At 37.7% G+C, this 23,967-nt stretch overlaps 1 protein-coding gene across 4 annotated transcripts in view; it reads left to right on the top strand.

Annotated features, from left to right (window-relative positions):
- Positions 1 to 313: 313 nt before the first annotated feature.
- The window catches only part of TEX15 (testis expressed 15, meiosis and synapsis associated), an 87,560-nt gene continuing 63,906 nt past the window's right edge, over positions 314 to 23,967 (top strand). The window contains exons 1-3 of one of the 4 annotated variants that reach the window (XM_082715056.1): positions 1,145 to 1,387; positions 3,305 to 3,358; positions 12,993 to 13,068. The gene's annotated coding sequence lies outside the window, so the exon portion shown is untranslated. Of the gene's footprint in view, positions 390 to 1,144; positions 1,388 to 3,304; positions 3,359 to 12,992; positions 13,069 to 23,739; positions 23,819 to 23,967 lie in introns of those variants that run through there. The other 3 variants (XM_082715058.1, XM_082715057.1, XM_082715060.1) reach the window with 3 other exon arrangements.

Raw genomic sequence — 23,967 nt, forward strand, 5'->3', positions numbered from 1 at the left:
TGAATCTAAAGAATGCCAGTAACAGGCATATTCCATTCATGTAGTCATTCAACAAATGTTTGTTGAGAGCCTACTATGTGCAGATTAAGTACGCACTGAACACATTTCACGGTAGGACACCGAACTGGTCTATGAAATCCATCCCTACCCAGCAGCCCTCGGTCCCCAGCTCTTCAGAACTCCCCAGAAAAGACCTCGTGCTCCGCCCACTGCGCAGGCGCAGAAGCGACCTACTCCTCCCCTTCCCAGAAGCCTCTGCGCCTGAGCTTGTGCGCACGTGCCTGCGGACTTTGTTCCTGAAGTTTCCTAGGCGGGAGGTGCGAGCAGGTTTGTTTCACGGTGAAGATTTAGATTTTGAGGAACTGACTGGACGAACAAGGATGCCTAAGGTTTGTGGGGAACGTGGTGGCGAGGCGGTTTAGAAGCTGGCAAGGTTCTTGGTGAATTAGGGAAAGAATGTTAATGATCACGAAGCTCAGGGATTTTTCTTCTAAAAGAATTTATTTTTATTTTTATTTTTTTTAAGTAATATCTACACTCAGCGTAGTGGCGGGGAGGAACTCTATAGCTTGGACGTGGCCAGGATTCCAGCTTCCTTGATTCTCGGTCTCCAGAAGACCGAAGGGAGCAGTGCGAATCCTGCGTGCCTCAGCGCGGAGCCGGACGCGTCAAGTGTTGGCTTAGCCTTGGTTCAGGCGCCCCCGGGGGCGCTTTCGTGGCGGGGGGCGGGGCGGGGCCGCTCTCGGAGGCGGGCTTCGTCCGGGGCGCCGCCCACTCCGGCCGCAACTTCGGACCCGCGCTCGATCCAGCCCCTCACTAGCGTGTCGGCGGGGATAGCCGAACGCCGCCCGGTGACTGCTGCTCTCGCGGCGTCGCGGGTCGCTGAGCCGCCCGGGTCACCCGGGCTCCCCGCGCGCCGCGTCGCGGCGGAGCAGAGCCCGCGCTCGGACGATGTCCGCCGGCGCCGGCCGCCCGCTGTCTCGCTGCAGGAGCCGGTGGACATCGGGGCGCTCGGGTAGGCGAGGGCGGCTCGGGAGGCGGGCGTGCAGGGTGAGCCCGAGGTGAGCATCCCCCGACGGCCGACCGGGCTGGCGGGCGGGCGGACCTACGCGCCTGCCGCGTGTCCGTGGCGCTTTGGCCGTTGTAAGGGCTGAGTGGAAGTTTTGCGAGGCTGCTTCGCCTTGATAGTCCTTGACTTCTTGGGTTCACCTCTTTGAACTGATTGAAACTTTTCGGGTCCCACAGTGGTGTGGGTGCAGAAACAGTCTCCTGACCGTCAGGTAGTTGAGTATGAGCCACTACCTAAGCCCGTCCCTACTCAGATCTCTTAAGGCAGTGTCCATCATTTCCACTGATGATTGAATTTACTTGGAATGCTCAGCTTGAGGTAGGTACAGGGCCGCTCTGGTGGCCGGGAAAACTACTGCTTAGTAACGTTACAGAAAGCGGAAAGGTCGAAGGCTGTCTGTAACTCCAGGGCTTTAAAACAGAGCGCAGTTCCCCCTCAAGTTTTAAAAATTGTGGGGTCCAAGTGCAATGCAAAGCACCCCAACACCATAAGTGCATTGTTTGCCTTTTGGGGTGACAGCTGGATGTGGGACTATTTCGAAGTAGAAAGTGGAAGTAACACAAAGTTATAATTCGCTTATTTAAGTTTTTGAGTTTGCTTTTTGACAATTATGTGTTAAGTGTATAGAGGGAATAGAACGGTACAAGCTTTAAGAAAAGGGTGATCGAATTCACGTTTTAAAAGTAGTTAATTGTATTTATTAGATAGTCTAAAAAGGTTTTGGGCTTCATTCAAAATACGTCGTTCAGTGGAAAGGAGGTTACATTTTAACCTCTCAGTACATGACCTACTAGGGCACTTTTATAAAGTTATTTTTTATTATTCTGAAGGATGACATACTGTACCTGGATTGCAGAATTTTTAAATTAGAGAAAAAAATCATTTTCACAATACCTGAAGATTAATTTTAGAAAATCGGCAATTATGTTTTTTGATAGATGTGTTACTTTGGTCCGCTTTTCCTGTGTTCCTGTTTTTTCTCCCATTTATTTCTAAATATTTTTGCTTTCACGAAGGATTTAGAGGATTTGAAGCGCCTACATGTTATGTTGTTTGTGTTGGAATCTGATTAACTGCAAACAGTGAATGTGTTGCACAGTTGGGATTAGTTTTCCTTTAACTCTTACCATTTTTAAAATTAATATTTGTTACTTGTTTTTATTATCGGAAAGGAACTTTTTTTAACAAATATTTTCAGAATACCAGTGTTTTATTCATTGATTTTTTGTTGTTGTATATAAGTGATATTCTAAGGCTGATTTGTTTTTACTTTGTAATACTTTACGTTTTATGAAATTAGTCCAGGTGTAGACTTATATTGTCAGAAATTGACTTTTTAGGAATAGTTCTATTTTACAAGGTGAAGTGAAGTTGCATAGTAAGCTGAGCAAACTTCAGAAAATTTTAAACTCCTGTATAGAATAAATTTGATGTTTGCTTTAATGAGAACTTTTGCCTGTTAAGATGGTCCCTGAAGTCCGGTAGCAACTCTATATCCTTGGAACGTATAATCCACATAATGCAAAGCCTTTCTAATTATGCTCTTTGAAATTAATGATAGTTGCTTCTGAGAGCCTGTGTCTAATTACAGCAGCTGAGACTTTGGCAAAGCTGCAGCTACTGCTTTAACTAGTGTGGTGGTGGAGATATGTGAACAATTAAATCCTTAACAGAACATAATTTCCATATTGGATGGTTCGGGTAGTACTTATTAGACCCTAGATATATAAAAATATTAACTTTTTCCTTTTTTTTTTTTTTTAAAGATTTTATTTATTTATTTGACAGAGAGAAATCACAAGTAGGTGGAGAGGCAGGCAGAGAGAGAGAGGGAAGCAGGCTCCCCGCCGAGCAGAGAGCCCGATGCGGGACTCGATCCCAGGACCCTGAGATCATGACCTGAGCCGAAGGCAGCAGCTTAACCCACTGAGCCACCCAGGCGCCCCAAAATATTAACTTTTTCTGACAAGTTTTTTAACCTACTATAACTCAAATTGAGGATTTGGAGGACAATATTGTGATAGAGAAAAATCACTGTTGTATCTAGCTTGTCAGGATACCAAAAAAAAAAAGAAAAAGCCAATCCTTTGCTGCTTTCATTAGTCCACAGTTACTACACCTTGTTGTGATCTCTTTTTTTCTGCACTGTGTGACTTACAAGTAAAAGCATTTAGAGAGACATTTCAAGTTCATGTAAGCATTTTAATGACAGGTGGGTTGTCATTTTAATGACAGGTTGTGAAAGCTGCACCCACAACTCAAGGGGGGAAATACTCTTTTCCAGTGAAGGTAAAAGTTTCTTTTTCACTTTTATAAGCATAAGCTTGTTAGCACTGGTATGTTTATAGGTAGAGCAGCAAAACTGTGAAGTGTGTGTGTGTGTGTGTGTGTGTGTGTAAGCGAGAGAGAGAAAGGAGGGGAATGAGTAAATGGCACTTTTTATATTAAATCAGCAGGAACCATTGTAATCTTCTTGTCTAGAGGTTCTTAACTGAGGATACATGGACTTCAGTGGTTACTTGAAGCCTCTGAGTGTTTGCAAAAAATTTGTGGATTGTGTTGTTTTGCTGAGGTAAACACATATGGCTTCATCAGATTTTGAAAGATGTGAGCCCCTCTCCCCCAAAACAGATATAGTAGTAATAAACTCGAGGTTGTTTTACAGGAACACATTACCAATTTTATAAACTGAAATAGCTAGATATTAGCAGAAGTAGGACTCAAACTTATGTTTTTGACTGCCTATCCTTTGCTGCTTTCATTAGTCCACAGTTACTACACCTTGTTATAACCTCTTTTTTGATAGGCCAGTGTTCTGTACTCTGTGGCTTACAAGTAAAAGCTATTCGAGACATTTCAAGTTCATGTAAGCATTTTAATGACAGGTCTTAACAGAAACTATGAGCAAAAAGTGAATTATCATACATAAAGATAGGAACAAATATTTCATAATATAAATAGATGAAAGCATTGCCACAGTTCTGTGCCATTAATATAAAAGAACAAATGCAAAAGGGACAGAGGTTTTATAAAATCAACAAATTCTATGTTAGAATTACATACTGTAATAGTGGTCAGGAAAGTCTAAGCCCTTTGACCTTGGATTAATACTTTTTTAAAGTTTCTATTCAAATTCCAGTTAACTAACACACAGTGCAAGTGTATAACATAGTATTAACAACTCCACACAACACCCGGTGCCCTCCACAGCAGTCCCCATCACCCATTCCCCGCTCCACACCAAATTCCTTTACACACCCGAGTGTCTCTTGGTTACCACTCTCTCCCCTGACCCATTTGCTTGTCTGTTCTGTCTCCTAATTTTCACATGTGTATGAAACCACACAGCATTGCCCCTCTCCAACTGACCCACCCTGCCCAGCAGAACTCCCTCCAGGTTTATATATCTTTTATATTCTGTGGGGTATATTGCATATGATGACATCTTAAGGCAAGGAATAGGAAGCAACTTCAACAAATAGCAAAAGGACAAATTTTATTTTTTTTTTTAAAGATAAGTTCCACAAATCCATCTTCCTCTCTCAAAAACCTAACCTTTTATTTTTGCATATCTTTCAAGACCATTTCAATCAACTAAACTTAGTATTGTAGTTTTTCCAGATTTATTATGTGCCTGCTCATATGAGGCATTTAGTACATACAAATACATGCACTTTATATATATTTGTTCTCTCTTAAAGCTAAAGAGAGAATAGGGTCAATAAAATAGCTATTTGAAAAAACGAGGATGAATGTTAGATGATTAACTTTAAACTATAAGAATTGAACCCACTGAGCCACCCAGTTGCCCCAAACTATAAGAATTTAAAAATTATATCTCTCTATGTAATTAAACATACACGAATAATAGTGGCCAACACTTAGTAGCACTGTGTTCTGTAAGTTAGTGTTGTATGTATTGTACATATTAATTTAGTTCATCATACAGCAGGAGAGTATTGATTAACTGAATTAACTTGAGTAGATATTTGTTACTTTTCCAAAGTTTAATATACGAAGAAACCGAAGCATAGAGAAATTAGGAAACTAACTGGTCTGGAGTTGCCCAGTTAAAAAAGGGGCAGAACGGGATTTGGAACTAGGTGATTTGGCTTTACCAAACTGCCATTAAAAATATTTATCTCTGGGGGCGCCTGGGTGGCTCAGTGGTTAAGCCTCTGCCTTCGGCTCAGGTCATGATGCCAGGGTCCTGGAACCAAGCCCCACATCGGGCTCCCTGCTCAGCAGGGAGCCTGCTTCCCCCTTCTCTCTCTGCCTGCCTCTCTGCCTACTTGTGATCTCTCTCTCTCCCTCTGTCACATAAATAAATAAACTCTTAAAACAAATTATCTCTGATCTATGGCATGAACGAGTCAAGTAATTTTCTTTTAAAAAACAGTTTATCTGAACCACTTATGCTTTTTTTTTTTTTGGAAAATTAATAACTGAAAATTTTCTAGGTCTGAAAAAAGCTAATGGCAAATTGTTCTGTTTTGTTCACCTTATATTTATGGACTACTGAAAAGTGGTACTAAGATTTTTAGTCTAACAGAAGACTAGCATAAGAAAAGCCAAGAAAAATTATCTAAGTTTATTTCTCTGCTTAGGGTGCTATAATCAATGATGTTCTAGTTAGTTTGCTTCTAGAGACTCGTTAATACTTGCCTACAAGTTTCTTTGAAGTCTCCACTCTGTCTACTTGGTATAGTCCCCATCAGGCATAGTATCTTTTTTTAAGAGAGGGAGGCGAAATGAGAAAGAGAGAGGGCTGGGGGAGAGGTGTGCAGAGGGAGAGAGTGTCCTAAGCAGGCTCTGTGCCCAGTGTGTAGTGTAGGCAGAGCTCTTGAAGCAGGGCTCAGTCTCAAGACCCTGAGATCATGACCTGAGCTGATTTCAAGTGTCAGATGCTTAACCCACTGAACCACCCAGGTGCCCATTAGACACTGCATTATTAAACTGCTTCTATGGAATTTTTTTTTAAAATATTTTATTTATTTGTCAAAGAGAGGGTGAGGGAAAGCAAGTAAGCACAGGCAGACAGAATGGCAGGCAGAGGCAGAGGGAGAAGCAGGCTCCCTGCCGAGCAAGGAGCCCGATGTGGGACTCGATCCCAGGACGCTGGGATCATGACCTGAGCCGAAGGCAGCTGCTTAACCAACTGAGCCACCCAGGCGTCCCAACTTCTATGGAATTTTTGACAAGTCTGCTTGTCAGGTAGAATCTTAAAATGAATATGATGTTAGAAATAGACAAATTATATTAAAGTCCATTCTTGATATTATTGTTGTTATTTTCTCAAATTTAACTTAAATATGAAAAAAGTAATTTTTAAAGGAACACCCTGATTCTTTTATTAGAAGAATAAATTTATTTAGGATTATAACTGCATATTAGTGCTGGGTATGACTCCATTACAGATATACATGATCCAATATTAAATAGTTATCTTAAAAAAATTATTTTACTTTAACTTTCTGGCCTCAGCCATGCCTTTTTTTAGGTTCAGCAGACCTGGAATAGGTGAATAATGATTGGTGGCTACCTTTTCTATACAAGTTGTGTAGAAAGGACATTGCTGTTGAATTCTTTGGACCAACAAAGAGAGATAATTTAATATTTTAAAATGAAAAGAACACCTTGAATAGCAAGAATGATTCAGTGCACCATTCATTGAAGTTAAAGGGCAATCTGAGGAATACTGTTTTTAATTAGAAAACAATCCAGTGCAAGAGGACAAGTTGATTCAGTGTTGGTTAGTCCTAGTTAGAAATTTTATCAGTGTTTCCTGTATTATCTGTATACCTTAATAAGAATGAATATTGTGGGCTCTTAGATAAGACCAATTTTAAAGATTACTTTGTTGTTGGAGAAAATAACTGATAAAATTTCTACAAGGATTAAGTAAGGAGCTCTTTATTATTATTCTTTCTCCTTCAAGAGCTTCATGTGTTTAATTCCCTTGAAAATTGTATGTCATTATCTTTAATCCTCTGATTATTCCTTTGTATTTCCCTAACGCCTTTTTAGAAGTCTCATAGTGCTAATAGATTAGGTACTAATCTTATGCCTTTCCTTTTACAACAATTCCCTAACTCCTTTTATATGTAATTTTCTTCTACACAGAGAATATGCTCAGTTTGGAGTTCACTTGATTGATTGATCTACTCTTCACCTTTCAGAGCCTGGTAGCATAATTAATATCCATATTTTACACCCTTCTGGCAATACATCTCATTTCTAGGCAATTGTCTCTGTTTATATATGCATAGGGAGAAAAGAAGTGGCTTTAGGCTGGCAAGGTGGTGACTTAATGATATCTCATTTGCTTTTCAGTAGTTTTCAGTACATTAACTTGGAGGAAGGCATTCTTTGTATTTAATAATTGGGCTCAATAAGTAGTAAGAATTAAGCTTTCATTGTGTTCATCTATAAATTATAGAAGAGGTTGATACATAGAAGAAGGATAGGTAATCCAGGTTTTCTTCCATGTTGTATGATAGGATGCAAATGATCCTTTGCTAGTTTACTTTATGGTAGAGTGATTCTGTTTTGCTTAAGCCAGTCAGAATTTGGGCACTTGAGAAGGTTGAAAGAAGAGCTAGGACTTGAGGATTGAGTTAGTAAGACTTAATAAGATTTTCTTACCTTTCTGTGTGGCTAGGATGACCCTGGCCTCTTTGTGGAACCTGATCTATTTTTACCAAAGCTCCTAGACTCCAAAGGGAAAGAAACCAGGGGAGTCCTAACCCTTGGGGGCCCCTTAACTTTAATTATTCCCCTGATGGAAAGCAGCTGGACTAGAAGTATTCTTTCCCATAGCCTAGACTCTTGGGATAGTCTTTTAAAGCATATAAATTACTTTTAACTTTACTCTCATTTGACCATGTGTAATTAAATAGATACAGGATCCTCCTGTATCTAGGAGGAGAGTCTTCCCCAAATTTTTAGAGAAATCCATTCATATAGTATAGGACATTAAAACAAAATTCAGAAGTTCTTAGTTATTAAAATCATGGAAGGGTCTGAGTACTAACTTTTGCTTCTAGTTTAGGAAACCCTTCCTTCTTAGAGGTTGGCTGAGGCAACAGACAAGTGAACATGGGTTGTGATAAAATAGTTAAACCACGTAGTTTAAAAGATAGTTCATCTGTTCCCTATTCTGTTTGCTTTCAAAACAACAGACAAAATCTCAGCAACAAATGTACATGAAAAGAGCTTGAGAAATGAACTGGTAATTCTTAGATCTTTCTTTCCTGGAGTGCCCTGCCCCAAATTTTATGATGCCTGATTATCTGGATTGTTGATTATCAGAGTATGGTCCCTGGACCATCAGCATCACCTGGGAATTTATTAGAAAAAAAATTCTTTGGCCTCAGTTCAGACATACTGAATTAGAAATTCTGGAGGTGGGACCCAATAATCTGTGTTTCAATAAACTCTCCAGGTGGTTCCGATACATGTCAAAGTTTGAGAACCACTAATCCTAGATCATCAAGAATGAGACCATATTTTTTTGCTTTGCTAGTCCATTGCTTCAGTGTACATACAATTACTACTTATTGCTTATGTGGTATTATTGTTTATATGCACAACAGGAATAGGCAGTTATGTTGTTAATTACATTGGGTTAATTACGTTGAGTGGTACCCAAATTAAAATTATTGGAGTTTTTTTTACTTCCTTATCTTTCCTTTTTGGTGAGTACCTGTAACAGCATAGCTGCTTGATGAAAACTTATTAAATGAATCGGTTGCCTGCCTTCTTTCCGACCCCAAAAAAGGAAAACCATGTTCTTTTTTTCATTTCTCTTGAGTTCTTCCTTTGCAGGAGCATTAAGACTGAAAATGGCTTCCCGTTAAGCACACTTCTTTCTCCTAATAGTGGCACTGTTTGAAAGAGATTGATAATACTAGAAATCAAAAAGAAGAGAAAAAAAGAAACAGTTTCTATGTAGCTGATTGCATATTTTCCTCTTATCTACCAGTAGATTTCAAACCTAGCTTGCTTCAGAATTTATCAGATCACAGATTACTGGGCCTAATTCCTAGAGTTTCTTTTTCTTTCTGTTTTTTTTTTTTTTTTTTTTTTTTTTTTTAAAGATTTTATTTGAAAGAGAGAGAGAAAGAGAATGAGAACGAGCAGGGAGGGGCATAGGGACAGGGTCAAGCAGACTCCACCCTGAGCCGGGAGCCCAATCCCGGGCTCCATCCCAGGACCTTGAGATCATGACCTGAGCTGAAGGCAGACACTTAACCAACTAAGCCACCCAGGTACCCATAGAGTTTCTGATTCGGTAAGTGTAGATTGGGCCAGATTTGCATAATCAACAAGTTCCCAAGTGATATGAATGCTGCTATCTAGGGACCACAATTTGAGAAACACTGCCTTTGGTTCACTGAGACCAGAAATATAGGTAATTTCCTGAATGTGAATGTTAGTTCCTGGTGCTTGTGCAGACAGTGATCTATAATTGGAAAGTATAATATATAACTGGGTAACAAACTTACTGAATAATATTTTTTAGAGGTATCTGTTAAAATCTTTTTCAACACAAAACTTTTTTCGGACTTCTTTAAAAACTGATTCAGGGGCGCCTTGGTGGCTCAGTGGGTTATAGCCTCTGCCTTCGGCTCAGGTCATGATTCCAGGGTTCTGGGATCAAGCCCTGCATAAATAAAAACTGATTCAAAACTCAGCCACCTAAATAATAGAATTTGAGAGGAATATATTGTTTATCCAAAGCTTGCTACACTGATCATTTCTCTGCTTCTCTGCTGCTTTTCATCTCAAGCTTTGTTGATTTTAACTAAGCTACTCCATGGTATTGCGGCCTCACCAATCATTTTGTTTGGCCAGGCAGCTTTGGTGGCCTTAAACTGACACTAGCCCCCTCATGCAAATGCATGCCATAGATACTAGCCATCAGAGTCACAAGCATATGGAAGTTTCTGAAATGACTTCCCCAGCAGTAGCATCTCTCCTGTCTCCCATTGCTTTTCCCTTAAGCACACTTAATAAGCCCCCAGCGTAGTTTAGCAAAACTCTTTGTTTTTTTGGTTTGAATTGATGAACCCAGCTTGGGCCAGAAACCACAAAACACTCCACCCACAGACCCTGATAAAGGCATGTGCTTGTCTTGCCTTTCTGCTTGCACTCTGCCTTGATCTTCCCCTCTGGTCCCTTTAGGCATGTCTGGTGCTATCTCCAGGTCCTGTCCTCTTGTGGTCTATTGAACATTGGCTCACTATTCCGACATCCCATGCTGTACTTAGTAACTTTTAATTTGACAAATTCATAGCAAGCATACTTAACTTCCATACCCAAACACATGTTGCTTGTTTATCCTCTGAAGCTGAACTGTTTCTGTATTTTCTGTACTTTAATACAAGTTCAGAAAGAATGGGAAAAATGACATTTCTTAGGGGTTTTTTCTCACAACTCAACAGCTTTGTAGATTTGACTCCTTGTCACTTTAATTCTTACACATATACCCATTCTTTTTTTTTTTTTTTAAGATTTTATTTATTTATTTGACAGAGAGAGATCACAAGTAGAGAGGCAGGCAGAGAGAGAGAGAGGGAAACAGGCTCCCCGCTGAGCAGCGAGCCCGATGCGGGACTCAATCCCAGGACCCTGAGATCATGACCTGAGCTGAAGGCAGCAGCTTAACCACTGAGCCACCCAGGTGCCCCACATATACCCATTCTTAGCATCTCCTGAAACAGATTAAAATAAAGTGAAACTGAGACTTCCCCCCCAACTCTTTTATAAAAGTCTTTTTTTCCTGGCTAAATGGGTAGTTCTAAAGAAGAATATCTGAAAAATATATCAGTGAATATCGAATTTTCATATTTATTTATTTTTATTTATTTGACAGAAAGAGGGGTCACAAGTTGGCAGACAGAGACAGAGGGGGAAGCAGGCTCCCTGCTAAGCAGAGAGCCCGATGCAAAGCTGGATCCTAGGACTCTGAGATCATGACCTGAGCTGAAGGCAGAGGCTTAACCCACTGAGCCACCCAGGTGCCCCTAGAATTTTCATATTTAATAGAAACTTCACGGGGTGCCTGGGTGGCTCAGTGGGTTAAAGCCTCTGCTTTCGGCTCAGATCATGATCTCGGGGTCCTGGGATCGAGCCCCGCATCGGGCTCTCTGCTCAGTGGAGAGCCTGCTTCTCCCCCTCTCTCTGTCTGCCTCTCTGCCTACTTGTGATCTCTGTCTGTCAAATAAATAAATAAAATATTTAAAAAAAAGAAAAAAAGAAACTTCACTTGCATATTTTCAACCATACCCATACAAACATGTACATCCCTCTGCAGATTAAATTCAGAATTACTGTACTCAATAGGTTCTTGTAGAGAAAGGTATAAAAGACAGTTTTTTTTTCTATTAATGGAATGTCTCACATGAATTTATGAAAAGGCTTACCAAATCCGTACCTTCTTTGTTAAAACTGTAGTTGGTGTTGCTCTATAATTTCACTGTTCCCATAGCCAGTCCTCTATTTTCAGGGGTTTGCCACTGTTTGTCATTTCAGAAAGTCTGGAACAGCTCTGTGCAAGTGTTTTGTATTATTATCCTTTCTTGAGCAACTTTCGTGATAGAATTAAGAGTATTAGTAACTTCTACTTCCTTATACATATTTTTTATACACTCTGGTTGTGTTAATTTGCATGTTTGCATCAGATTATTATTAATATACTGACTTTAAACATATCTTTTAGTTTACTACAATTATAGTAGACATGGAAATGCCAGTAATCATCAATTTCCAAATGTACATATTATCCTCCTAATTATTACTGAATATTTCATGCTATTATTGATATGTTTATCTGGATAGACAATCACTATTAATTTCTCAGAATTTTCAGTTTCTAAAGTGTCTGGGTAGCTCAGGGGATTAAGCATCTTCCTTTGGCTTAAGTCTATTCCAGAGTCCTGGGATCGAGCCCCAAGTCAGGCACTCTGCTCTGGAACCTGCTTCTCCCTCTCCCTCTGCCTACTGCTCCCCTTGGTTGTGTTCATGCTTTCTGTGAAATAAATAAATAAAATCTTTTTTAAAAAAGAATTTTTAGTTTCCAAATTATTTGGCATTTTATTTTCATGTATCAGTCTCTTGTCTTTATTACTTTGATTATACTTACTCCTGATTGCTTCTTTATATTCTCTGCTTTTATTTCTTTGGGTCGCTTAGACAATGACACTTCATTAAAACACTTGACTAAAACATAGAGCAGTAAAGGGTAACATGTTCTTTCGTTTTTACAGAGTTTTAAAACGGGTAATAGTAACATTTTCTTTTCAAAAGTAAATCTACTATGTCTATTTTAAATACCTTTTTCAGGGCACCTAGGTGGCTCAGTTGGTTAAGTGTCTGCCTTCGGCTCAGGTCATCATCTCAGAGTTGTGGAATCGAGCCCTGCATCAGATTCCCTACTCAGTGGGGAGTCTGCTTCTCCCCCTGTCCTCCCACTTGTGCATTTGCGCTGTCTCTCTCTTTCTTAAGTAAATCAATAAAATATTTAAAAGATAATATATTTTTTATTTTCTTGAATGCTCACTTGGAGAAAAGAAAAACTCTAGTCAGTCCAAAGTTTTGCCGGATGTTTCACTAATTAAAAAAATACTTTTTCTTAAAGAATGTGTGGCATTTTAAATTATGTTTAAAGATTTTATTTATTTGAGAGAGAGAATGAGCGGTGGAGAAAAGAAGAGAGAGGAGAAGGAGAAAAGTGCAACAGTGTGATAGAGAAGGCACTGAGACTTGTGGCAAAAAGACTCCTTCCTCCCCTCAAATGAAATAGCACTAAAAGGAAAGCAGAAATCGGGAGAAAAAAAATGAAGGGGACAATAAAGTGCTTATTCTGGAGGGTACTTCTGACCATAATTCTCTTCTTGTCTTCCTTTTTCTTTTTTTGTAGGTATTCCTTTGTCATTTTTCATGTATATATTGAATCCTGATCATAACTGTATGATGGTCGATACCATTGAGGAGTGGTAAGTATCAAATAATGATTTTGCTACTGCTGTTATTTACAGTACTGTATTGACTTTTTTTCAACCCACTATTGATAATTTAATTTGTAACTGACTTATAAATAATTGGGCAATAAAAAAGATATGTGAAAAATATGTATTTTTTTCACACATTGGAGGAATACTTTTAAAGTATCTTTTGCAGTAAATATTTATTGGGTACTTATTTTATGAGGATCTCTGATTGATGCTGGAGATCAAAAGACGGATAAATTATAGTCCAGTAGAGAATATTGACCCATACAAAATTGACCTTAATTTAGCATAAGTATTCAGTTTTTGAATAACTAAATTGGAAAGTCAAGCCAATATGTAGATATTGCTTAGAACGTTTGTGTTATTTGAGGTTTGAAATTACCTTTGAACTAGTACTTAAACAATAAGAAACTTAGTTATTTTCAAGCCAGATTTTTTGCATTGCTTTATTTTTAATCAAAAGTAGTATTGTGTGGGGGCGCATGGGTGGCTCAGTGGGTTAAGCCGCTGCCTTCGGCTCAGGTCATGATCTCGGGGTCCTGGGATGGAGCCCCGCATCGGGCTCTCTGCTCTGGCAGGGAGCCTGCTTCCTCCTCTCTCTCTCTGCCTGCCTCTCCGTCTACTTGTGATTTCTGTCAAATAAATAAAAAAAAAAGTAGTATTTTGTGCATGTCATATTTGTGTTAATAAAACCATAAAACTACCCAAAAAATGGAATTGTTACATTTGGTCACCCATCTGTTAATCAGATGGGTTTTAAATTATATTTGCTTGATTCTAAAAAAAAAACCACCTCAGAGGATGGAAATTAGATTAACTGTTGACATTTAAAAAATAAAAGTGGGGACGCCTGGGTGGCTCAGTTGGTTAAGCAGCTGCCTTCGGCTCAGGTCATGATCCCAGCGTCCTGGGATCGAGTCCCACATCGGGCTCCTTGCTCCGCAGGGAGCCTGCTTCTCCCTCTGACTCTGCCTTCCATTCTGTCTGCCTGTGCTCGCTCTCGCTCGCTCGCTCTCTGACAAATAAATAAATAAAATCTTAAAAAAAAAAAAAAAAAAAAAAAAAATAAATAAATAAAAAATAAAAGTGCCATTATCATAGAAGTACTCTAAGGAAATAAGTTTTCTAGTAAGGCTCTTTAACTTGTGAAGCTGTCAGACTTTTATGACATCAACTTGCATACATGGTACTATTTCTTGCATAGGCCTCTATGTAGAACCACAGAAAGAATGTAAACAAATAGAACCTGAAAGTGGTAGAAAGAGGGATAGGTATAGGAGGAAGCAAAATATTTTATAGTTTACAATACAGCTTTAGGTCTTAGTGAAACACAGATGAGAAGAGTAACATTAGAGCACACATTTAGTGAGTGACAGAATCAGGACAAGAAACCATGTTTGCTGATTTCTTATATAGAGTGCTTTCTTAGTTGTATCATAAATACTTAGAAAAGATTCTTTTTCAAGCTGATTTCATAAAGACAATTTGGTAGGAAAGTGAGAAGTTGGATTGTTAAGTCACAGGAGTTTTTAACTGTAGCCAGGTGAGCCTCAGCTACTTGTAACTGGGCCTGAGAATTTAAGGTGTTTTTCTGTGAATGTTTTAACTAATTGCTGTGATCAGTTCCTGACTTTTTTGCATTTGGGGAAAAAATTGCTTGTTCAATCTTAGCAAAGTCTTCAAAACAAATCTGAGAGCTTTTCTTAGTTTTTTTTCTTTTTAAAAAAAAAATTTTTTATAAACATATAATGTATTATTAGCCCCAGGGGTACAGATCTGTGAATCACCAGGTTTACACACTTCACAGCACTCACCATAGCACATATCCTCCCCAATGTCCATAACCCCACCACTCTCTCCCTGTCCTCCTCCCCTGGTCACCGTCAGTTTGTTTTGTGACAATAAGAGTCTCTTATGGTTTGTCTCCCTCCCGATCCCATCTTGTTTTATTTATTCTTTCCCTACCCCCCAAACCCCCCAGGTTGCATCTCCACTTCCTCATATCAGGGAGATCATATGATAGTTGTCTTTCTCTGATTGGTTTATTTCGCTAAGCATAATACCCTCTAGTTCCATCCGTGTTGTCGCAAATGGCAAGATTTCATTCTTTTGATGGCTGCATAGTATTCCATTGTGTATATATACCACATCTTCTTTATCCATTCATCTGTTGATGGACATCTAGGTTCTTCCCATAGTTTGGCTATTGTGGACATTGCTGCTATAAACGTTCAGGTGCACGTGCCCCTTTGGATCACTACATCTGTATCTTTAGGGTAAATACCTAATGATTGCTAGGTTGTAAGGTAGCTCTATTTTAAACTTTTTGAGGAACCTCTATGCTGTTTTCCAGAGTGATTGCACCAGCTTGCATTCACACCAACAGTGTAGGAGGGTTCCCCTTTCTCTGCATCCTCACCAGCATCTGCCATTTCCTGACTTGTTAATTTTAGCCATTCTGACCTGTGTGAGGTGGTATCTCATTGTGGTTTTGATTTGTGTTTCCCTGATGCCAAGTGAGGTGTGGAGCACTTTTTCATGTGTCTTGGCTATCTGGATGTCTTCTTTACAGATATGTATGTTTATGTCCTCTGCCCATTTCTTGATTGGATTATTTGTTCTTTGGGTGTTGAGTTTGCTAAGCTCTTTATAGATTTTGGATATTAGCCCTTTATCTGATACGTCGTTTGCAAATGTCTTCTCCCATTCTTTCAATTATCTTTTGGTTTTGTTGACTGTTTCCTTTGCTGTGCAAAAACTTTTGATCTTGATGAAGTCCCAATAGTTCCTTTTTGCCCTTGCTTCCCTTGCCTTTGGTGATGTTCCTAGGAAGAAGTTGCTGCAGCTGAGGTCAAAGAGGTTGCTGTCTGTGTTCTCCTCAAGGATTTTGATGGATTCCTTTCTCACATTGAGGTCCTTCATCCATTTTGAGTCTATTTTTGTGTGTGGTGTGAGGAAATGGTCTAGAGCTTTTCTTAATTTTATTTGATAATTCTCAGATTTTTTTTGGTCAACATTTCATAATACATTTATTACATTCACCCCCAGGTAGTAAGATTTTATTCTTCCCTAGTAGTCCAAATTGGTATAATTTTACTATAAATCTCTGGGAGTTTAGCTAAATAGTTCATTTTAACGTATGACATTTTTCTTTTGATACAGTATATCTTTCTAGAGAAGTGTTTGATATGGGCACTGGTTTTCAGAAGCACACAGGTTCTACTTGTCTAAATCTTCTACGTCTCAGTAAAACAAGTATCAACAGAATAGAGCTATTCTCTTGGGAATTATGTTGGCTTTTTTCTTTTCTTTCTTTTTTTTTTTAAGATTATTTATTTATTTATTTGACAGAGAGAGAGATCACAAGTAGGCAGAGAGGCAGGCAGAGAGAGAGAGAGGAGGTAGCAGGCTCCCCGCTGAGCAGAGAGCCCGGTGCAGGACTCGATCCCAGGACCCTGAGATCATGACCCCAGTCGAAGGCAGCAGCTCAACCCACTGAGCCACCCAGGCGCCCTTCTTTCTTTTTTTAATCTTCCTCAATATTTGTTGTAGTGAGTCTAGGTAGCTACTGGAATTACAGTGTAGTTACTATAAACCCTTGTGTCTGATTCATAGCAATGGCCCCAAGGGAAGGTAGGACTCAACAGATGGCTCATCTTTTCCAAAAGGATTTGCTGATATTTACATGGTACTCTTTCTAAAAGATTCTGAAATTTGGCTGTGGCAGAATAAACAAGATGACCAGAAAAGAAATAAGATAGTCTTGATGTCCATCTTAAATAAAATTTAAAGTATAATAAAACTACTCCAGCTTCCTTTATTTTAAGTTTTCCATTAATCTTATATGAAGAAGATGGAGATGCTCTAGAAACATCTTTTATTTAATAATTTCTACCTTTTGTGTGTAAGACTAAGGGGCAGGGTTTTGTTTGTTTGTTTGTTTGTTTGTTTGTTTTACATAAGCAATCTCTACACCCAATACTGGGCTCAAACTCACTACCCTGAGATCAAGAGCTGCATGTTCTACCCACTAAGGTGCCCCAGAGGGGCAGTTTTTTTTTTTTTTTAAACCAACTTGTGATTATCATTTTTCTATGTTTAGGCATTCTCAGCATCCTTCTCTCCTGCTAAGCCAAACCTCAAGAACTTGAAAAGCAGTTAAAGATAGAATTTCCTGAGTCACTACACTGATGAAATTGAACTTTCTTTAAATGTATGTGTTCATGAAGTGTAGAAGCACCTGGGTGGCTCAGTCAGTGGGGTATCCAACTCTTGGTTTAGGCTCAGGTCATCATCTTGGGGTTGTGGGATCAAGCCCTACATAAGGCTCCACGATGACTGTGGAGCCTGCTTGGGATTCTCTCTCTTCCTATCTCCCCACCCCCAACTCATGCCTGCTCTTTCTCTGTCTCAAAACATAAAATAAAACAATAAAAAATAAATTATGTGTTCACAAAGTATTGACATATAAACTTTTGGATACTTATCTAATGGGAAAAGTGTTTCAAATAAGGCTACATAGATGTTGAATCTGAAATCAGAAGAAATCTGATGCTCAGCCAGATGCTGCTACCCAAATTGATAGACAAAAGTTAACAACATTCTGTAAGTGAAACAAAAGAATTACTTAATAGATTTTACTGACAGCAATTTGGGGACATTCTCTGTTCCTTCAACGGGTTATAAGCTTCTAGTCCATGAAAAACAATGTACTGTTTAACTTTTCCTCTTCAGTTCCCCCACCCCGCCATTTAACAGACTTTTACTGAATTCCGTGTGTAGTTAGGTGTTCATTATGCTGTATGTTTTTTTGGGTATGAGCTTTTTTTCTTCTCATGACATAGATCACTATCTTTTTGATTATGACCTTGCTCTTTATGTTAGTTCAGCCTCATCTATTGGAGAGCTTTGAAAATTCTCCAGTATTCCTATTTTTTCTCTGAGTGTTCTATTTGTTTATTATGGCATCAGAAGGAATAACCCCTTCCAGTTTTCTGTCACCACCCCATTCCTTTGCATGGGTCTGGACCTTTCTACTCTTGGTCTCCTCAGTATAATGCTTCATTTCCACTTGAAAACTCATTACCAGAAAGCAATACTGGCCACTGTGTTAGGTTGCAGACACACTCTTTAACACCCACCCCCCCCCCTTTTTTTTTTCCTAAATGCCCTTTGTGGAGCCCAGCTCTGGGCTTAAACTACAACCCCAAGATCAAGAACTGTGCTGAGATCAGGAGTCAGATGCTCAATTGACTGAGCCACCCAGGCGCCCCTTTTTACCTTTTTGACTGCAGTCTCTTTATATGCTTCCATTCCATCTTTGCTGTTGTGTTTTTTAGCTTCATTGTAATCTGTTTCTCTCTTTTTTTTTTAAATTTAATTTAATTTTGTGTGTATGTGTTCCAAAATTCATTGTTTATGCATCACACCCAGTGCTCCATACAATATGTGTCTACTTGCTTTTAGGTATACATATGCAAGAGCTTCTCTGGGGTAATGGTTTCTAGAGATGTGGGTTTTAAAATTTGCTGTTTCCACCCTAACTGCTGTGTATGCAATCCAGTTCAAACACCAACCACTAGAGCCTGGGTAGCTTAGTTAGTTAAGCATCTGAGTCTTGATTTTGGCTTAGGTCGTGATCTCAGGGTAGTGAGATTATGCCCCATGTCGGGCTCTGCCCAGGGCCTGGAGCCTGCTTGGGATTCCCTCTCTCTTTCCCCCTCTGCTCCTACCTCCCTTCTTTCTCTCATTGTCTCTCTCATTCACTGTCTCTAACTCCTTCTCTAAACACACATACACACACAAAACCCTAATCACCTGGGTTTAGTGGCAAATGTCACAAGTTAAGAGCTTAGTGTGCCCTTACTTCAGATGCCAATCACAAGTGGGTTCCCCAAGCCTTTCACACTTGTGACCAAGTTAAAAATTCAAGAGTTCCCACAAACCCTTCAGTTTCAGTAATTCACTAGAACAATACACAGAACTCAGGAAAGCACTGTACTTAAAATTGCAGATCATTACAGGGACATACATAGAATGGGGTCTGGGAGGTTCCTGAACACAGAGCTTCCATGTCCTCTCTCCATGGAGTCTAGAAACATCACCCTTCCAGCACATCAGTGTGTTCACCAATCAATAAGCATCCTTGAGCTTTAGTGTATAGTGTTTATTGGGGTTCCATTAAGAGGCACAATTAATTAAATCATTGGACATATAACAACTCATTCTGCTGCCCTTTTCCCAGGTGGAGCAACTGAAAGTCCCAACCCTCTGATCACATACATGGTCTTTCTGGTGATCAGCCCCCATTCTGAAGCTATGTAGGGGCCTACCATGAGTCACCTTTTATCATAACAAAATCAGTTCTTTCAGGAAATTCCAAGGGTTTTTGAAGCTCTTTGCACAGGACAAAACCAAATGTATTCTTTATACAGGTTCCCTTTCATCACCCTTCAAATTTAAGACGTAAAGAACTTTTGTTAATGAGGATTACGTCTATTAATGTTTACTGTACCACATTAAAATCAAGACATTTTTAACATATTAATTTTTCATTTAGAAATAACACAGTCATCACATGTTGATATAAGTAATATTTCAATGAAGAGTAACTCTTTCCCAAAGTAGAGTGCTGTTGTTTTCCATTATTGCAAATCAGGCTTAATAGAAGTCAGGTGAATTCTCATACCTGCTTCTGCATTTAGTCTTCCAGAGTTTTTGTTGTTTTGGTTGGAGAATATGAAGAAATATGACCTCACAGATGATAGTTGTAAAGAGGACCTTGCTGAAACCTTGAAATATTCTTGGGGATCCTCAGAAGTTTTTGGATCACACTTTGTGAATTGATGCTTGATATCTAGAGAATGGAGTTGTTAGGTCAGAAGGTAATGCACATCTTCAAGCTTACAAGATAATGCCTAATTTTATTCTAAAGTGACTGTACCAGCTTACACAATCACCAGAAATATATGAGAATTCTAGTTGTTCTGCACCTTTTGTAGCATTTGATATTGTCAGGACTTTAATATTTTCTGATCTGCAAGGTATGGAAAAAATATACTTTATTGTAGTTTTAAAATTTTGTGTTTTTGTTTTCCATGTGGCTAGGTACTCTTTAAATATAGATTCCCCACTGATTTGAAATATCAATATTAGCATCTTCAAAATCCTGGGGATTTTTTGGTGTTTTTTCTGCCTGTGATGTTCCATTGTTTTGTTTTGTTTTGTTTTTGTCTCAGTAACTATAGTTTTAAGTTGCCTATTACTTACTATCCTCTTTCTTAGTAATAAAACCTAAATTTAATTGAGTGATTGTATACCCAGCTAATTAAAATTGCTGTAATTATCAAATAAATTATAATATTTAATAGTGCCAGTTTCTGTCCTCTAGTTACTGTCTCAAATTTCCTTGATTGTTTTCTTTTTCCATATATCCTTTAGTATTATTTTTGTCAACCTAAGGATTGAATCAACTTGAAGGACTTAACCTAGAAAGATTTTGCATATTCACAATAATAAGAACTCCTCCTCAAGAATAAATTATGCATGTTCCATCGTTAAGCAAATCCTTTATGTCCCTCAGTATTTTAGAAGTCTTCCTATCAGCCAGGCAATTTCTTAAGTTTATTCTTAGATATTTTATACTTTCTGTTACAATAGTGAGCAGATTATTTTCATTTTTAAGAGCTTATAAATTTGTGAAGATAAAAATTAAGGTAATAAGACATAAACTGAAAAATCTCTCTCTTCCCCATTCCTAAATCCCCTAGGGTTCCTTTCTCCATAGACAACTAATATTATCTTTTTAAAGATAATTTATTCACATTTAGCAAAACACTCTTATTCTTCTATTTTATTATGGAAATTTCTAACATATATGAAAATAGAATACTATAATGAAGCCCATTTTCAAGGTTCAGCAGTTAGAAACTGGGTAATTTTAAAGCATACAAGTCAGGTATTATATCACTCTTTTTTTAAAGTGCATGTATATGTGTGTTAAGTCAACTAGTGATTTTAAATCAACTTTATTGAGAATGCAACCTAGGAAAAAGCTATAAAATATATGAAGAAGGGGTTAAGAAACATGAATAAAGTAGAAATTTGAACGTAGATAACTAGAAGTTCTAAGGAAATAAAACAATGCCACAACAATATTCAAAGATAAATTTGCCGAGAATTTCATATAAATGTTACAGTTACCAAACCTTAAATACAAGAAGTCCCTGATATACTTATACTAGAATGTTATAATGAAAATGCAGAATACCAGGGACAAAGATTTTTAAAAGTTGTCAGAGAAAAAAGCTTTACTTATGAGTGACAGATTGGAGGTGATTTCTTAATAAGAGCAGTGGATGGTAGTAAGTAGTGGGATAATATCTTAAGAATGCTGAGAGAAAATGGCAATCAGTCTAGAATTCTATACCCAGGAAAATTTAACCTGATACAGCAGGTCTTTAAAAAAAAAAAAAATAGAATTTGTCATTAAGTTGTGAAGATTTAAAACATTCCCTCTAAGTCCAGGGTAAAGACCAAGGCACCTGATATTATCATTTATATTTGACATATGTTAGAACTTGCAGCCTGCCCAGCATGGCAGGCATAAGAAATAAATGGTGTAGTAATTGGAAAAAAAAGAAGTAAACAGAAAATCGTTAATATATGCCCTTCATCAATCAGAGAGGTTGTAGTTGTTTATGAAGACACATTATTAGAATTAATAGGAGCTTAACAAGGTTATTATGTAGTCAATGCATAGAAACAAGTTTCAGTGAAGGTCATTTTACCTAATAGTTAAGGGCATTCGCTCTGATGCCAGACTGCCTTGCTTTGAATTTCAGATTCAACAAACACTTCCTAGCTATGTATCTTTGAGCACATTATTTAACTTAAACCTTTTCCCATAATTTATAATAAAGGTATCTTATAGGGATATAATGATTAGATGGGTCAATATATATCTAAAGCACTTAGATAAGTGTCTGATTCCTAATAAGTGTTACCAGATTAATGTTAGTCGTTATTATCATCCTGAATGCCATTTTAAACATTAGCAGTGAATAAATAAAACTTTTTAAAAAGATAACGTGTTGTAATTCTAAAATTATGAAGAACTTAGAATAAACTCTTTAAAACAGGTTAGACCCTCATGGAAAAAATAAGGCTTTACTGAAAGATATTAAAGACATGAATAAGTGGGGAGATAGCCCATGTTTAAGACAGGAAGACTAGTAAAATGATGTCCTTGATCAGTGGTAGATTCAGTGAATTTTCAATTAAAGCCTAAGCAAGATTTCTTATTAGACATTTTAAAACATGTATGTAAAAGCAAAGATGATTCAGAAGAACAAGATTTGTTTTTTCTTTTCTTTTGGTTTTGTCCAAACATATATCAATTACTCTGTGGTATGGTGTTGGTGCAGGAATACAGAAAAACATCAACCAGTAAAACAAATCAGAGAGCCTAGAATTCATGCATATATTGAAAGTTGATTTATGTTAAAGATATCATAGATAAACAGGGAAAAAATTTTCAAGTAAATGCTAGCATGATTTGATACTGATATGGAAAAATTGAGCCCTTCTTACTTACCTCAGACCAAAATGAATTTCAGGTGATTTAAAGACTTAAAAGTAAAAAACAAAACTATACAACTTTTAGAAGAGAATAGAGAAGATTATATAAACCTTGGGGAAAATAATTTCTTAAATTTGATCAAAACCAAAAATAAATCTAAAGGAAAAGTTCATAATTTCAACTACATTAAATATTTTTGTTCAAAAAAGTAAAAAAATAAGTTCAAAAAAGAGGGAAAGTTATTTGCAACAAGTATGATTGGTGAAGAGCTAGGATCTGAAAAAAATTTTTGCAAATCTATAGAATAAATAGCTTCATAGAAAAGTGGGTAAAAAACTTGAACAGGATATCACAAGTTTGAGAAAACAAATGACCAATAAATATACTCAGTATCATCAAAAATCAAATAGATGCAAAATAACCATAGTGAGATAGCATTGACAGATACCAGATTGGCAGATACTAGTCTGCTAGTATCAAATGAAGTGAGGATATGGTACAACTAGAACTCTTCACACACTGCTGGTAATAGGATAAAAAGTATAATAATAGAATGAGAAATTAAACTACGCAAAAACTAAAATTTTGCTATGGAAAACAAATGCCATAAATTAAGACAAAAATATTGTAACACTTATTATGACAAAAACTAATTTCTCTGTACACAGAGTCCTTACAAATCATTTAAAAACCTGTAAAAAGAAAAAATGGAGAAAAAGATAGGAACGAGTGATAGGAAAAAAATAACCTCACTAGTAATGAAAGAAATGCAAATTAAAACCACAAGATTCTCTTTTTGTTGTTGTCTAAAATTAGCTTGATAAAATACTAAAAAAAATTGAAGAGAATATTCTCTTATTTCCCTTATATAAGTAAAAATTAATTAATAATAAAAACCAAATAAAGTTGAATTATTAAAAGACTGAGAAAGCACCACCTGAAGTCAGGATTATGAAGTCACAAAAGTCAGGGGAAGAGTATTATTTCAGGAACAGATTAGTCAACAGTATTGAAGGTAGAAAGGCCAAGTAAGTTATGAGCCAGAAGTGTACTTAAATGAGTGAGATACTGATGTGAAAAATCACCGGTGACTGAAGATCGCTATTGAGGTGGAGTTGGAAATAGAAATAGATTGAGAAAGGAGTGGGAGTTGATGTAAATAAGGACAAATGTGATCTAGCAGATTCTCCTTTGTTTTTATTTTATTTTTATTTTTAAAGATTTTATTTATTTATTTAAGGGAGAGAGAGAGAGCACAAGTGGGATGAGGGGCAGAGGGAGAGGGAGAAGCAGACTCCCCACTG

The sequence above is a fragment of the Mustela nivalis genome (genome assembly GCF_964662115.1).
Source record: "Mustela nivalis genome assembly, chromosome: 20".
In the NCBI taxonomy this organism is placed as follows: domain Eukaryota; kingdom Metazoa; phylum Chordata; class Mammalia; order Carnivora; family Mustelidae; genus Mustela; species Mustela nivalis.